This window comes from Mustela nivalis, assembly GCF_964662115.1.
Source record: "Mustela nivalis genome assembly, chromosome: X".
Classification (NCBI taxonomy): domain Eukaryota; kingdom Metazoa; phylum Chordata; class Mammalia; order Carnivora; family Mustelidae; genus Mustela; species Mustela nivalis.
The window spans coordinates 115,267,721-115,285,299 of NC_139040.1; the positions used below are offsets into that span (position 1 = coordinate 115,267,721).

Genomic DNA, 17,579 nt, shown 5'->3' on the forward strand with positions numbered 1-17,579 from the left:
CAGAAATTTTAACCTCTTCCTTTCCAATTTGAATAGATACTTTTAATTATTATTATTATTATTATTATTTTTGCCTGATGTCTCTGGCTAGGACTTTTAATATCATGCTGAATACAGATGGTGACGTGGGCTTCCCATATTGTTCTTAATTTTAGAGGAAATTGTTTTAGCCTTTTACCACTGAGTACGATATTACCTGTGAACTTGTCAAAAAATGCATTTATTACATTGAGGTATGTTTCTTCTAAACTTATTTTGTTGAGAATTTCTAATCATGAGTGAATGCTGAATTTTGTCGAATGCTTTTTCTACATATATTGAGATGATTATATGATATTTATCTTTCATGCTATTAATGCGATATATCATTCTTACTGACTTGCATGTTAAACTATTCTTGTATCCCCAAGATGAATTCCACTTGATAATGGAGTATTATCCTTTTTATCTTCTGTTGAACTCAGTTTAATAATATTCTATTGAGACTGTTTGTGCCTGTATTTATGAAGGATAGTGGCCTGTAGGTCTCTTGTTTTGTTCTTACTTGGCTGTTATCAGGGTAATGGTGGTTTTGTAATATGAGTTTTGGAGTGTTCTCTCCTTTTCAGTTTTTGAAAGAGTTTGAGAATTGGTGTTTCTGATTAATAAAGATCATATAAGATAAGTTTGGAAGTGTTCCCTCCTTTATTATTTTTTGGAGGAGTTTGAGAATGATTGGTATTATAGTTCTTTAAATATTTGGTAGAATGCCCCTGTGAAACCATTTGGTTTGGTGCTTATATTTGTGGGAGTTTTTGAATTACTGGTTCTCTCATTACTCATTATAGGTCTGTTCAGATTATCTGTTTCTTCATAATTCATTCTTTGTAAGTTGTATGTTTTAAGGAATGTATGCATTTTTTCTAGGCTGTTCAGTCTGTTGGCATAAAATTATTCATAGTAACTTCTTATTATCATCCTTTGTATTTCTATGGTATCAGTTGTAATGTTACCTCTTTATCTTTTTATTTGAGTCCTCTATTTTTTTCTTTATTAGTCTAGCTAAAGATTTCTCAATTTCATTTTTTTCTAAGAACCAACTCTTAATTTTAACTTTCCTATTCTCTATTTCATTTTTTTCTGTTCTAATCTTTATTATTACTTCCTTGTGTTAACTTTTGCCTTAGTTGTTTTTTTTTTCTAGTTTCTTTATGTGGAATGCTAGGTTTTTGTTTGAGATTTATTTTCTTAAAATTTACGTTTATAGTATAAATTATGTTGATTTCACCGTATCCCTAAGTTTGGGCATGTTGTGTTTCCATTTTTTATATGTCTCATGGTATTTTTTTCATTTCTTTATTGATGTCTTCTTGGTCCTATTTGTTACTCAGATTGTGTTAACCTGAGTAACATTCCACATGTTTGTGAATTTTTCCAGTTTCCCTTCTGTTTACTGATTTCTAATTTATCCCATTATACTTGGAAAAGATACTTGACATAAGTTCTGTCTTCTTAAATTTGTTGTGACTTGATTAGTGGTCTAACATAATCTGTCCTAGAAAACGTTCCATGTGTGCTTGAGAAGAATGTGTAAATTCCTGCCGTTGGATGGAATGTTCCATATATGTTTATTAGGTTTCTTTGGTTTATAGTGCTGTTCAAATCTCCTGTTTCCTTACTGATTCTCTGCTTGGATAATCTTGTCATTGTTCAGAGTGAGATGTTAAAGTCTCCAAGGATTATCATATTGCTCTTTATTTCTCCTTTTAGTTCTGTTCATATTTGCTTTTTATATCCACAATATATACGTAGATATGTATTGATATATTTCCACTAACTTTTGTACATGTATCCCTTTTCCACAGCCTGCTAAGTTTCCTTTTTAGTAAATGCTACATTTTCATATATTTTAGGGCCCATTTTATTTTTTTTAAGACTTTATTTATTTGACAGAGAGAGATCACAAGTAGGCAGAGAGGCAGGTAGAGAGAGAGGAGGAAGCAGGCTCCCCGCTGAACAGAGAGCCCAATGCGGGGTTCGATCCCAGGACCCTGGGATCATGACCTGAAGGCAGAGGCTTTAACCCTCTGAGTCACCCAGATGCCCCTAGGGCCCATTTTAAAACAAATTCTTCCATTACATTGATTGATATGTTCTTGTTCTACATACTTTAAGCAATTTATGGAATTCCTATTACTAGCTAGATACATAGTTATAATAGTTGTAGTTTTAAAGGTCTTTTTATTTTAGAGAGAATGTGTGTGAGTAGGTGGAGGGGCAGGGGAAGGGAGAGAAAGCATCGCAAGCAGACTCCCTGCTGAGTGAAGAGCCCAACCTGGGGCTCAATCACATGACCCTGAGTTCATGACTTGAACCAAGACCAAGAGTCAGATGGTCAAGGGACAGAGCCACCCAGGTGCCCATTGTAGTTTTATAATGTATTTAACATAGAGCAAGTTCTCTGCTTTTGAAAGCATTCTACCACCAAAAATTTAGCTATTTAATTACTTACTAGGATTTAATTACTTCCATTTGAGATTTATTTTGGTAATAATATAGTCTATATTGTGATTATTTATATTTACTAATTAATTTGAAGGAATTGACTTATTTTCACAATTCACCCTTTATAGGTGGATCACAGTATGTATCTCCATATTTGAAAATTTTCTTTTCTGGCTCTCTCTGGTACATATACCAAAGGTTACCTGAGGTATTTATGTATTTCGTTGTTACCATCATACAGCTATTACTTTTGGATAAATACAACATTTTATATTTTCTGGGTTCTGCATTTTGTGACTTTACTAAATTTTCATTGATTTTAAGAAATTTTCAGAGTATTATCTTGAATTTTACAAGGAAATTTTTGTCTCTTCTAAACAATATGATTGTAGTTTTTCCTTTTTTATTGCATTGTACAACACTTATAGATTACTGACAAAAGTAAAAATATAATTAAAAGAGACAGTTTTATTTAAGAAAGAATGAGGTGGTTTTGTGTTCATTGATAACTAGTTTAATGTTTTTCCTTTTAGTTTAAATGAAGCCACATTCTTCTCAATTTTGTTTAACAAGAAATAGCTCAGAAATAGATACTGAATTTTCTTAAATGCCCCTTTGGCATATATAGCTTTTCTTTTTGACTTTCTGATGTGATTTATTTTAAATACTTGTCTTACATCATGATTCATTCTAGTGAAAGTGCTGCATGTTATATGGTATAAGATTTGAAGTTGTGACTGAAATTTTCCTAGTAGTTTACAGTATCTGTGATGATTTTCCTAAATTGGATTGGGCTCTACTTTTGTGTGTGTGTGTGTTGCTTTTCTCAGTTTTAAATATGACATTCACATAATGAACTGGGTAGCTCTTTTTTTCCCCCTGTCATTAAGAACAGTTTTTGTATTTTGGGAATTATCTGTTTTTTTGAATATTTTAAAGAATGGATATCATTGTCAGATGGTGCATCTTATCAAGGGGCTGTCAGACTTGAGGAAAGAGTAGGTTGTTTTGTTCTTTCTTATGGATGAGAAACCTGAGGCAGAGATGATTGAATAACTCACAATGAGTGGTGTTGGAATAAAGATTTGAAACCAAGTGATCTGGCTCCACAGTTTGGGTTCACATCCACTGCCGCACTCTGCTATAAAGTTTCCACAATCTTTTTTACTGTATCCCTTACTTCTAGCTTTTCATGTTGCCTGGATTCTGGCACATTTGGCTACTGAAAGCCTTATTACTTACTCAGATTAGCATGCCTTCGTGGACTTTATGTACCTGCTATCATCGATACCTGAATGCTATGCTAATTTGCTGTGATGCTTGAGACTCTTAAAGGCGCTCCCTATAACTGACTCCCTACCAGCGTGTCTCTCGGCTCCATCTTGGTTTTCTGTGTCTGTCTTCTTTCTCTCTGTAGTTCACTGGTTATCTCAGTATTCTAGATACTGATAGTGATACCGGGAAGGAGATGTAAGAACAAGAATGGGGATTCCTAGAAAAGCGCCTCCAAAGAGATTCTGACTACCGCACCACTCTGTTAGTCACTTATGAATATCGAATCTGGAGATAATTCCAGCATTCGTACATTCATCCACTTACATGTAAGCACGATAATGCTATAGTTTTGTAAGCAGTTATTTGATATAAAGTCTCTGCACAAATCTTTAAGTACCCTTAAAATGTTAAACTAATAATTTGCACAGTGGTGGATGCTGAATACAGGGATTTTGTCTGACCTTCCCTTGCATTGGTACCATAGGTTCTTCCATGTAGTAGTTGCTCAGGATGTTTTTAAACCGATTTATTACCTTGCAATGCGCTTGGGTCCAAGAAATTACATCGTACCCCCTTGGATTTATTTTTCAGCATTTCTGAAGTGTTATTTCCTGTCTAGGTGGGAAAGTTCATTATAAACACAACCCTTGATTTCTGATTGAGGCCTGTTCTATACATTAAAAGGGAGAAAGTTTTCTCATTGTGGCCTCAAGGGCGAGTCTCCGGATCAGGATGATGACTCATCCTCCCAGGGTCTTCCTGCTGAAATGCTGCAAATAAATATATTCTGCAGAGCACGCAGAGTGCTGGGGTGAGGATAACAGAAACCCAGCCCTGTTGGACAGGGAGGCTCTGCAGTCACAAAGCTGTCAGCTGCCGCTGAGAAACCCCTTTGGAAGAGAGAATCAGAGGATTAAGTAGTGCCCCTGGGTGTTTTGTCACTTTAAAATGGTGCAAGCATATTTGCTTAAAATCCTGAGAATTTGCTTAATTGCAGAGCCTCAAAGGTAGCATTGAAATGCAGAGATAATAAGAAAATGTCAGGGCTAGAAAGCTAAGGATCTTGGTGAAACCTGTCAACAGTGCTGGACCAAAATGATGTTTGGCTATATGTATGCAAATAGCTTAGTTTCTGATAATGTTTGTGATTGTACAACAATTATTGGGAAGTACAAGAACAGTTAGTTTGGTGTCTCTGCTGAGATGGTAAAGTCTTTATTGGACATTTTTTCCCAGGCACGAGAACATAAGGAATAATAGGTCCTGAAAACTATATTCCTTCAACAAATATTTACTGCCTTGCTAGTATTTGTCATACCAGTGTTGTGTGTAGGATGGAGGGTGGGTATATGACTGAAAAAGAATCTGAAGGAACACACGGTCATTTGAAGAACAGCTTTGTAAGCACAGGGTGACAGAAGAACACATGAGAGACCCTTCCTGGGGCGGGAGGGAACAACAGTGATCAAGGGAAAAGTGGATATTGAACTGGCTTTGGATGGACAGGCTAGAATTTTCTGGGTGAAGAAAGGTGAAATTTAAATTGATTATCTGAGAAAGCAAGCAGCCTCTGCAAAGGAACAAACTGTCAGACACCATGCTACCTTTGAGGAACGATGCATGACATTGTAGAGCAGAGATTCAGCTTAGAGGAAGGAGGGAGTGGTAAGTTTGGAGTGGGGAAAAGACAGATCATGAATGGCCATTATTAGGCTGGTTGGGTTCTCCTCAGAATAGACCCTGAGATAAGGACTTGAGGGCCATTGGTTCATTTGGGAGGTGATGGTAGGATACACTGAGAGAGGAGAATGAAGTAAAAGCAGGTTACTGCTGTGGGTAACTGGGGCTCAATCCACTGGCAATACTGTGTATTTCTGAGTTGTCCTCCCTGAAGAGTGGGCCCTGGGATAGGACTCAGCCTTTTTAAAAAAAGGCTGAGTTACTGGGTGAGGGCTGCTCCCAAGAGAGTTAACTCCCTGGCTTTTTAGGCATACCCCTGAGGCTGAAAAGAAGCCCTCAGGCAGAGAATTACAGGCACTTGTGGTAACAAGCTGTTGTTGTCATGTACAGAAGAAAGTTGAGTGTGGAGGGAAAGGATCTGAGTGGGACGCTTATGGCATCTATTAATAGGCCATATATGGCACGCTAAGGATTTAGACTTTTAACCAAAGGAAAATGAGGACACAGTGAATTACTTTAATCTGGGGATGAGATTTGCATTTTACAAAAAAAATTTTCTGGTATCAATAAGAAGGGATTAGAGTGACTCAAGAACAGTGTTAGAAATAGACAATTAGGATGTTTTACAGAAATTTATAGGAGAAATCATGAGCGCCTGAATATTTAATAACTGGTTAAATGTTAAACAACTGCTCTCAAAAAAAAAGACTGCATATTTGTACAGTTTGCTGATTCTTATGCCATAAATACTCCCATCACAGCCGATTTAAAGTTACCAATTTGATGTCACTGAATGCTGAGTTAGGAGATTTGTACAATCAGCTCTCTAGCACACCCAGCCTAGTGAAAGTCATGGTGGTGGTATGAAGACTAAGGAAAGTATCTGAAAAAAACACAGAGTATAATAATAACTGACAGAAGTGATAAGATGCAATGAGATAAAAAGAGTGACACTCAGATTTTTTCCTCTCTTTAATTAGGTGATGGTGACCTCCATGGAACTAAGGAATTTCGGCTAATGGCAATACTGACAGTAGTAATAGTAGTAACAGCAGCAGTGGCAGCAGCAAGTAGAATGCCTACTGTGGGCCAGGCACTACCTCAGGTCCTTTGCACATATTACCTTACTTAATCTTAATACTAATATAATGAGAAAGTTATTGTACCTATTTTACAGATGAGGAATTGGAGTTGCAGGGAGGCTAATTCATTCACCCAAGCTCATTATGTGGCTGATTCAGAATTTCAGACCCAAGCAGCCTTGCGCAGACTCCATGCTCATACTGGCACAGTGGCAGATTGAGTAAATGGAGAGTTTAATTTGTCATGCAATGGGACGGAGTGTCTATAGGAAATGCAGCTGGAGACTTTTGCCAGAGAGTTGGCTACGTGGGTCGGAAGCATGAAGATGGATTTGAGATGAAGATAATGTGTTGGTGGATTTTTAGTATACAGGTAGTTGAAGCCAAGGGAGATAATGAGATGATTCAGATTAGGTCCAAAGAATGAGAAGATGGTGATCTTTAAGGCAGGTCTTATAGAAAAGAACTCTTAGGAATTTGTTGAGAAAGAGAGTCCTGCAAAAGAAAAGGCCAAGGGCGATTTCAGGCAGGAAAAAAAAAGAAAAGAAATGTTGTGACACACAGGGGAATGGAGCAGACAGTTAAGTGATATGGAACATTAAGGAGGAGGGCCTCAGAAAATTATAATTTGGATCCAGGAGGTAGGGGGTCATTCCCAGAGAAGGGACAGTGGTAAGACAGGACCTGATGGTTTGGGATGAAATGGAAAATTTGGGTGTGGGCATGGCTAGTGTGGACTAACCTAGCTAGACGTTTATTTGAGAAGTCTCAATAGTCAATAATGGCTGCACATTAGAATGACCTAAGTTTTCAAGACTATTCATATCTGAATCCCACTCCCAGAAATTATGATTGATATGTTTCAGTGTGCCCTGGGCATCAGGAATGTTAAAAGTTCCCCGAGGTAACTCTAACATGCAATCAGAGTTAGGACCACTGGGCTAGAGGGAGGCAGAGTCATAGGCAATCATTGAATGGGGGTGGTCCTTGACGAAAGAAAACAGAGAAGTTCCCAATAGGGATGAGGAAGTTAAGTGGGTTTCTCCCTGAGACTGGGTGCCAAATTCAGGCTGTTTGATTGAATCTTTATCAAGTTCATTGTTTATCTAAGACTTTAAGAATGCTCCCCTTAGGTGCCTAACTGGTGTCCATAATCGTGTTGCTGGAACACTGGGGGGAGTTAAAAAGGAGTGCAAGTGGGAGGGAGAAAACCAGGTCTTTTCACCTTCCAAATGTTTTTGGGTCCTGGCTCCTGCTGTGGTGTTCCTTCAGAGCCTGTTCACTGGTGTTTGTTTTATTGAATATTGGGCCTTTGGCTTTTCCTAACATTCATAATCTTCCTGGTTGTCCAGCTGGGCCTGGCTCCTTGGAAACCAGTCTGTGTGGTTGTTTGGACTTTCAATATTTCCTTCTTTCCCTCTGAATATAGTTACTGAAGAAACCTGGTCATTTTTCTCACAGGGTTTTCCATATTTGGGATTTTGCTGATTTCTTCCCTCTCCTCTATTATTATTGATCACGTTCATTTGTGCCCTTATATCTTTAAAAGGGACACACAGTGAAAGGCTTGAGCAGATTCAGGTTCCATCTTTTGGCAAGAGTTGATCAGTGGGTTTAGGTATTACCAGTCAGTCAGATCCATCCACTATCAAATTTATAACCAGGTTTTCACCTAGAGACTTCAGTAGTTATTAATCATCATTGCCTAGATTCATTGTTTCATTAGGAGTCAGAAAGTGATTATATGGTAATTTTATCACTGCTTTTAATTAACTAGCTGGAATGTTTTTATAAATGAGAACTTTTCCTCATCAATTATTTGGTTACTTTAATGTATAGTTATTTGAAAGAAAGGCAGGACAAATGCTTGATTCTGTCCCTTTAGTTGTCAGTTTCTGAGTAACGAGTGGGTTCACTTATACCTACAAAGATACCCATTGAATGTTTTTAAACTATCATATGAATTTCTGGATTGTTTTTAACAGATTTATTGAAATTTACATTATAAACCATAAAATTAATTCCTTTTCAACATACAGTTCAGGGGCACCTAGGTGGCTCAGTCAGTTAAGCATCCCACTCTTGATTTTGGCTCAGGTCATGACCTCAGGGTTGTGAGATGGAGCCCCATGTCGGTCTCTGTACTGGGCGTGAGACCTGCTTAAGATTCTCTCCTTCTGCCCCTCCCCCTGCTCACTCTATCTCTCTGTCTCTTAAAAAAAAAAAAAAAGAACAGTGTATAGTTCATTGGTTTTTCATGTATTTACAGAATTGTGCCACCCTCACTACAATTTAATTTTAGAACATTTCCATCTCAGAAAGAAACTTTATGAACACTTGGATTTTTTTTTTAAGAATGTACTTAATATGTTTCAGTACATCTTAATATAATTCTTTAGAGGCTCAAAGTATTGCATTTTTGGTCAGTAAGAGTCCTTTTGAGATTGGTTCCTATACCACGTTATTAAGAAAATGAGAGGATGGTTTTCCAAATTCATAATCAGGGGATGCTACATAGCTATGAGATTGGTTATCAATCTTGGATGCATATTAAAATCAACTGAAGAAACTTGAGACCTCTTGATGTGCAGTCCATTCCTTATACTAATTACAGTCATCTCTGTAGGTGACACGCAAGCATCAGTACTTTTAAAAAATCCCTAGCTGGGTTACACTGTACAACCATGTTTGGGAAGCACTGAACTTTGAGGATGTGGATTAATTTGCTTTCTTCCTTCCTCCATCCCAAGTCCCTTCATCCTATCCAGCTTTCTGTCTCTCAGTCTTCTGTTCTGATCTTAGGCAGCTACATCAATTTTGCCCACTCAGGCTAACTACCTTAGTCATTTGACTCTTTTTAAGCTAGCACTCCTCAAATCCAAGGGATGTTTTGAAGAAAAATAGCTGGCTCAGATATGTATTACACAAAGATCACAAAGATACTTCAGTCAACAATATGAAAGAGTTAGTGATAAAGCAAGTAAAACCATTTAGAGTTTAAGTGCTTCCCCAGGACTCACAGTAACAACCTTCAAATTGCTCAGATACTCTAAATTAACCATGGTCCAGTCTCAGTCCCTATTACCATCCTTTTCAAGTTGTCTATAGCCCTGTACCCTACAGTATGACCATATTAATATCCTTCCCCCACAATACCTTGCTGCAGAAAGGGTGCCACATGCTAGACCCATAGAATTGGAATCCCTTGGGGGTTTATTAGAAATGCGGGATCTTCGGGCACCTGTGTTGCCCAGTGTGTTAAAGTGACCTACTCTTGATTTCTGCTCGGGTCATGATCTCATTGTTGTGAGATTGAGCCCCCTGTTGGCTTCCGTGCTGAGCATGGAGCCGGCTTAAGATTCTCTCTGCCAGGGTGCCTGGGTGGCTCAGTCCCTTAAGCATCTGCCTTCAGCTCAGGTCATGATCCCAGGGTCCTGGGATCAAGCCCTGCATCCAGGTCTCTGCTCGGCAGGGATCCTGCTTCCCTTCCCTCTGCTGTTCCCCCTGCTTGTGCTTTTTGGCTCTCTTTCTCTCTGTCAAATAAATAAATAAAAATCTTAAAAAAAAAAAAAAAGAAAGTTTCTCTCTGCCCCTCCCCTGCCCACGCATGTGGGCTTTCTCTCCCTTAAAAAATATTAAAAATAAAAAATAATTTTAAAAAATGAAATGCAGGATTTCAAGCCCCACCCACAGGCCCAACTAAATCTCATTCTTCATTTTCACAGTATCCTTCGGTTGATTCATGGGCACTTTAAAGTATGAGAACTTGGCTGTCTTTCCAGCCTTTTCTGCTCTTCCTTATGTTGTGATTTCTCTGTACATGTCAACTCTTGCCCTGTTTCTTTTGATTCGTGCTTCAGGCCTTAGTTCAAATGTTCTTGTCCTGGATTTTTGACTGATTTCCCACCTCTGAATATAAGGGTTTTTTGCTTCTTCACAGCTTCAGTATTATGTTTGTCATATCACTCTAATAAAACACTAATTTGATTCTCTTTTTAGTGACTCAGGTAAATGAGAAACTAGTACATTCAAAGCTCTTGAGTGCAATAATCATGGTTCATTCATTTCTGTATCTACCCAGCACTTTACTTTGCAAATATTAGAATTTCTATTTAAAAAACTAAAAGTAGAATAAACAAATGAGTAAGTCAGCTTTCAGGATAACAGCATCTGCCATCCTCTGCTCCTTTAATCAGAAGTTACTGATATCTTCAACTCTCAAATTCAGCCTTATTTATTTTCATATATAGTCTTCACCAAGACAAACAGCCTATATTAACATCATACCCACCATGGGTTGGTGTATGGAATTACTGTTGGTTTGTACTCTCTACTACATGTGTCTGGTGTGAGTTCTAAGCACTACATGCCCACCAATGTATTTCCTTTTCTCTGTTCCTACCCCCTTTTAATCTTTGTGTGTGTGCCCAGCGTGTAAAATTTAATTCATCTTTGTACTTGGTTTGAGATTCATTCTTCTATTTTTTTGGTTTAACCCAATGGCAGACTTAGTTGAACCTACCTGGATACAGATGTTACCTGTGACCACTAACAGTTCTTCTGGACTCTGCAATTTACATGGTCAGACATTTTAGTCCACTAGTATGCACATGTATACATAACATGGCTACATTGCTTCCTTTAAACTTAAAACTATCCAGTTTTCCCCCCATGGCTCATGGGTGAGCTTGTTATGGAGACATATAATCCTAGAAACTCTAACATGGTTTTTGGAACATGGAGTCATGCAGATTGGTGGTTTGATCAGATGTTTCAAGAGCTGGTACATTTTGGCAGGTAGGAGAAAGTAGTAGTCTTACCAAGAGCCTTGGAGCTTTGCTGAGGTAGTTGTACTATGTTGCATTGTCCTTATATTTCTGTCTGTGCTTGCTACAATGCTATGCCTCCTTAAACCGACTCAGTATATGTGAATCTATACCTCGTTAATTTCTTAACCACAAGTATTAACACTACTAGTATATTTCTTGCTTGAATGTTCTCCTTTATCTCTGAATTATCCAAAAACTAAGGGACTTAGTTGGCTTATAGGGCAGGGACTCAATCCTTTTCAACATGCCAGAGAGAGGGAGAAATTGTATCTTTACTACTGCTACTGCTTTTTTGTTGTCACACAGTATTGTGTGAAGCATTGTCCTGTGACATTCTTTGGGTATGTGTTCCCCTAGGATAATGAGACTGCTGGTCCACTTTACTACGTAGGCTATAGTGGTAATCCAGACCTGGTCTCCAAAGCAACAGCTTTGTTGGTTTATACTCGCATGCTTATATCTTATCTTCAAGTATCATCACTACTATGTGCTAGGGTATAAAGAAACTTCTAGTGTAAGCCATATTGCTGATGTGGATTTTGTTAACTGCTCATTTATGAGTCTAGCTATGTCTGCATTCTTGGACTAGGTTTACTGTTTTTCTCTTCCTATACGCAGTAAAATCTAGTCTTTAAATCTGACCTATGACCATCATGTAATACCGTTTGCTCTTCTTGACTCAACAGCTTTTGTCCCTATTTTACTATAAACTTCAATATTGGGATCACATTTGTATATGTCTGAATTCATTTGAAAACTTTTTTAGGAATTGGTAGTGGGCTTGCTTGCTTATTAGAGAGTTGGAAATAGCTAAAATACTGATAAACGAAGTATAACCTGGCCAATCATGTGGGTGTGTCATGAAGGAAGGGTTATAATGAATCTAGTCCATTGCATCTGGATTCTAAATAAATGAAAATACTTTTCAATTTTTCTCAAATGACTATTTTTTCCCTTCATAATTTAAGTGATATCCAAAGAAATGTAGGTAACAATTTTATCTTAGAAAAATTTTGTATTTATCTTGGGATAAATTAGCCTCATTAGTAACAATCTAAATTTCAACATTTCATTTCCTTTATTGGGCTCTCTGGAATGTGGAGACGAGAAAACTTGTACTTGAAAGCCATACTTGCAAAACAAAGAGGGTCAAATGCCTGCCTAGCCATATGCAACTTTGGGTCAAAATTACTTGAGATTCCATTAGAGAGTTGGTTCGTTCAGTATTTAGCTAAACATGTGTGAAATATTATAAATTCTATTTAAGGGTAGCATCTTCTGAAAGCTGGCTCCAAGAAGCTATTGGAATATATGTAGTAGAGAAAAATGTCCCCTCTCTATTTAGACATGCATGTGGTATATGTATTATATGTACAATTCTGAGTGAACTTCCAGGTGAGTTCCTTTGTTAAAACTTTTAATTTTGATGTTTTATCTTTTCTTTTTCTTTTCTTTTTCCTTTTCTTTCCTTTTCCTTTTCCTTTCCTTTTTTTTCCCTTCTTTTCTTTTCTCTTCTTTCAGAGAGTTAGTGCATGCAAGCAAGTGAGGGAAGGGGAAGATGGAGTGGGAGAGAGAGTATCTTTTCTTTTAATTTTTATTTTTTATAAACATATAATATATTTTTATCCCCAAGGGGGTACAAGTCTGTGAATTGCCAGGTGTATACACTTCACAGCACTCACCATAGCACATACCTTCTCAATGTCCATAATCCCACCCCCCTTCTCCCAACCCCCCTCCCCCAAGCAACCCTCAGTTTGTTTTGTGAGATTGAGTCACTTAAGGTTTGTCTCCCTCCCGATCCCATCTTGTTTCATTTATTCTTCTCCTACCCCCTTTACGCCCCATGTTGCGTCTCCACTTCCTCATATCGGGGAGATCATATGATAATTGTCTTTCGAGAGAGAGAATCTTAAGCAAGCTCCACACACAGCATGGAGCCTGACACAGGGCTCCATCTCATGACTCTGAGTTCATGACATGACCTGAAATCTTGAGTCAGACCCTTAACTGACTGAGATACCCAGGAACCCTTAAGTTTGATGACTGACTTCAGACTGAAACTTTTCCACATAGAGGAATTGTTGTTACTGCTTCTCATCTAAGTGTCATTTAATTTGAGCTATTCTATTTGTTGAAAAATTGAATCTGTGCCCATGATCCAATTCTCTGGGAGAATAGCATATTCTGCCCAGTGTAGCCTTCATTACAGGGCACTGGCTAAGGAAATGAGTAAGCACTGGCTACCACCTTGTCAGTCTCTACATAGTTTCTTTATGGTAGAAGAAGGAACAGCAAGAACATTGCTACAGTTGGGACATTTATATATTCGAGGATTATAGCTATATTTGGCCCCATTTTGTTATTTTCTCTGAAGAGTACAATAATACATATTCACTACAAATACTCAGAAAAAGCAGGAAAGTTTTTAAAAGCAGAAAAAAGAGGACTTACTTATGATCCTAACACCGAGAGGTAATAATCATTTTTGGCATATCTTCCTTTTGTATTTGTTTATGTATTGCTTTATGTCAATATGTAAAAAAAAGTTATAGTTTGAGCCTAAGTTGTGTCCATTGCTTGGAGTCAGATAACTGTGATAAGTTTGTGGGTGGCTCACCAGAAATGTGTTGGCATCATAGACAGAAGAATGATCTTTAAGAGAAACTCTAAAGAATCTGGCATATAAGGAATAGAAAAGATGTTCAAAATCATTAATCAGGAAAATGCAAATTGAGAAGTATAATGAGATATCATGATACATCCATTAGAATGGCCAAAATAAAAAAGTCTGTCATTGGCAAGGATGTAGAAAAACTGGAACTCTTATATACTGCTATATTAATGCAGAATGGTACAACTACTTTGGAAAGCACTGTGATATCATGTTAAAACTTAATATATATGTACAAAATGATCAGCCATATCACTCCTAGGTATTTACTCCAATTAAATGAACACATGTAACACAAAAAATTGTACATCAATTTTTAGAATAACATTTACCGTAATTACCCCAGATTAGAAAGAAATCAAATATCCATCAACAGATGAGTGGATAAACTATATGTCTTAATTCTTTTAGGCTGCTGTATCACAACATCACTGACTGAGTGGTTTATAAACAAGAGAAATTTACTTCTCAGGATCCTGGAGGATGAAATTCCAAGACATCAGAGTGTCATCATGGTCAGGTGAGGACCCTCTTCTGGGTTGCCAACTTCCTGTTTCTTCACATGGCCTCTTTTCTAAGAACATTAATCCTATTAAGGGCTCTGACCTCATGAGCTAATTACCTACCAAAGGGCCTATATTCTAATACCATCACCTTGGGCATTAGGCTTTTAACATGTGGATTTTGGGGAGATATAGACATTCAATCTATAGCACTGTGGTATCCCTATACAATGGAACACATACAACTTGTATGAATCTAATAGTACTTAGGCTTACTGAAAGAAGCCAGAGGAAAATAAAAGACTACCAAGTGTATGATTTCATTTATATAAAATTCTAGAAAATGCAAACTAATCCTGAAAAAGTACAGGTGAGTGATACTTGGAGACAGGGGTTATAGAGAGGCAGAATGGAAGTATTAAAAAGGGACATGAGGAAACTTATGGGGTAATTCCTGTGTTTAATATTCTTCCTTATTCTGACAGTTTCATAAATAGATACATATACTCAAATTTGTCCATTTGTACCCTTTAAATATGTGGTGTTGATTATATGTCAGTTATAGCTCACAAAAGCTGTAAAGACTTTCTTCCTTGAATGAGATTGAATCTATCCGTCATGGCTCATTGGTTGTAAATCACAGAAAATGTCTTGGTCTAAAATAAGTTAAAGGCAAGTCACTGAAAAGATAAAGAGAACTTAACTATTCGAAAGGCTGAAGGAGCCAGACCTGGAATGGAGCAGGACATAAGACAATTTCAAAGGCTTAGGAATGAGACAGGAGAGGAAAACCTCATGCCTGGCACCATTTGGGTCCACATAGGGTGCGTTTTCTGTTTATTGAATAGATTCTACAATTTTCAGGCTGAGATAATGGGATAACAGGCTTCCACTATGATTACTCTGTTCAAGAGTAATAGTCCCTGGAGAGAGTATTCCCCTTGGCTGGGGGAAAGAGGTTGCCGCTAATTATGTAAGGAAACCAGAGTGTTAATGGAAAGAAGTAATAGTGAGTACCATAAAAATCAAATGCCCACCCTTCAAGGTTGTTTGTATTCTGTTCTAGTTACTGTTCTTTATGTGTGTGTGTGGGGGGAATCGATATTAAGTTATTAACAACTGAGTATAACTACATAAACACAATGTTTTAAAAATGGAAATAAATTCATGGGGAGATGGAGAGGAGAAGGGAGTTGAGGGAAATTGGAGGGGGAGGTGAACCATGAGAGACAATGGACTCTGAAAAACAATCTGAGGGTTTTGAAGGGGCAGGGGGGTGGGAGGTTGGGGGAGCCTAGTGGTGGGTATTGTGGAGGGCACATATTGCATGGAGCATTGGGTGTTGTGCATAAACAATGAATTCTGTTATACTGAAAAGAAACTTAAAAAAGAAAAAAATGGAAATAAATTAATATAGTAGTTTTTCACTGTAATAATAATATATACCCATTATAGATCATTAGGAAGATCAAAACAAAGATTCACTACAAAGAGGCAACCACTCTTAAAATGCATTAATTTTTTAACATAGGTCAGGGTTTTTTAATGAATAAAAACATTCCCTTATTTTTAAATTAATCTTCACAAACAATTATACAGAGAAATAATTGGACATAAAATTCTAATTATGTCCTTTAAACTCATTGCTTCCCACATTTTAGCTGCTGGGAACACCACTTGTCATACCACCAACTTTTACTGTATAACATGTTTAAAGTCAACTGATTTGACATCAACCCAACCTTTTTTTTTTTTTTTAAAGATTTTTATTTATTTGTCAGAGAGAGTGAGCGAGAGCGAGCACAGGCAGACAGAGTGGAAGGCAGAGTCAGAGGGAGAAGCAGGCTCCCTGCAGAGCAAGGAGCCCGATGTGGGACTCGATCCCAGGACGCTGGGATCATGACCTGAGCCGAAGGCAGCTGCCCAACCAACTGAGCCACCCAGGCGTCCCTCAACCCAACTTTTTAAAAAAAATTAATACTATTTGTTTAGAGCAATTTTAGGTCCACAGAAAATTTTTTTTTTTAATCATGAAAAAACTGTATTTAGATTTAGCCAGCTGGACTCAGTTTAGATGATCCCAATTTTGTTGGCAACATCCAAAGCATCATAGTCAGGGGCCAGCCGAACGTATGCCTTCTTCTCTCCATCAGGCCTGATTAAGGTGTTGACCTTGGCTACATCAATGTCATAGAGCTTCTTCACAGCCTGTTTGATCTGGTGCTTGTTGGCCTTGACATCCACAATGAACACAAGTGTATTGTTGTCTTCTATTTTCTTCATGGCATGGCTGACTCAGTAGTCAGGGGGAACTTGATGATGGCATAGTGGTCAAGCTTGTTTCTCCTGGGGGCGCTCTTTCGAGGGTATTTGGGTTGCCTTCGGAGACGCAGAGTCTTGGGTCGTCGGAACGTAGGTGATGTGCAGATCTTCTTTTTTTTGTGACTGTGGACGCCTTTCAGCACCGCTTTCTTGGCTTTCAAAGCCTTTGCTTTGGCTTCGGCTTTGGGAGGGGCAGGGGCTTCCTTCTTAGCTTTCGGCGCCATCTTCGTAAAAGGCGGTTCACAGAAAAATTAAGGGAAGGTACAGAGAACTTTCCTATACCTCCTACTCCCACACATGCATAACCCATTTTAAACATCCTTCATCAGAGTGGTACACCTGTTATAATTGAAGAACCTACATTGACATATCATAATGACCAGAAGTCCATAGTCTGCATTAAAGTTCATTCTTGATGTTATATGGTTTTAGACAAATTTATATCCAGTCACTAGTAAATTGATGGATAACAAATCATTTCTAAACTTGGTACCTTAAGCCAACAACAAATCACTCTATTATTTCTCATGTGGGTAAGGAACTGAGGAAGAGATTGGTTGAATGGTTCTGGCTCTGGTCTCTCATGTATTTGCAGTTATATGGGGTGTGGGTGGTCTTAGACTTCTCAGGAATGTCTCTCTTCATGTAGTCTCAAGTTTCTCTGTATGGTTTCTGTTTATGGCTTAGTCTGGGTTTCCTTATAGCATGGCGACCTCATGATGGTTGAAGG

General features: G+C 37.9%; 1 long non-coding RNA gene and 1 pseudogene across 2 annotated transcripts in view; one reads left to right on the plus strand and one right to left on the minus strand.

Moving 5' to 3' along the window:
• Positions 1-14,523, plus strand: part of LOC309856755 — a 385,485-nt gene extending 370,962 nt beyond the window's left edge. The window contains exon 4 of the long non-coding RNA XR_014307337.1: positions 14,436-14,523. This is a non-coding gene — a long non-coding RNA (uncharacterized lncRNA). The remainder of the gene's footprint in view (positions 1-14,435) is intronic.
• Positions 14,524-16,550: 2,027 nt separating this feature from the next.
• LOC309856263 (large ribosomal subunit protein uL23 pseudogene) lies at positions 16,551-17,093 on the minus strand (annotated as a pseudogene). Its single transcript has one exon. The product of its transcript is annotated as a large ribosomal subunit protein uL23 pseudogene (transcript).
• Positions 17,094-17,579: the final 486 nt, after the last annotated feature.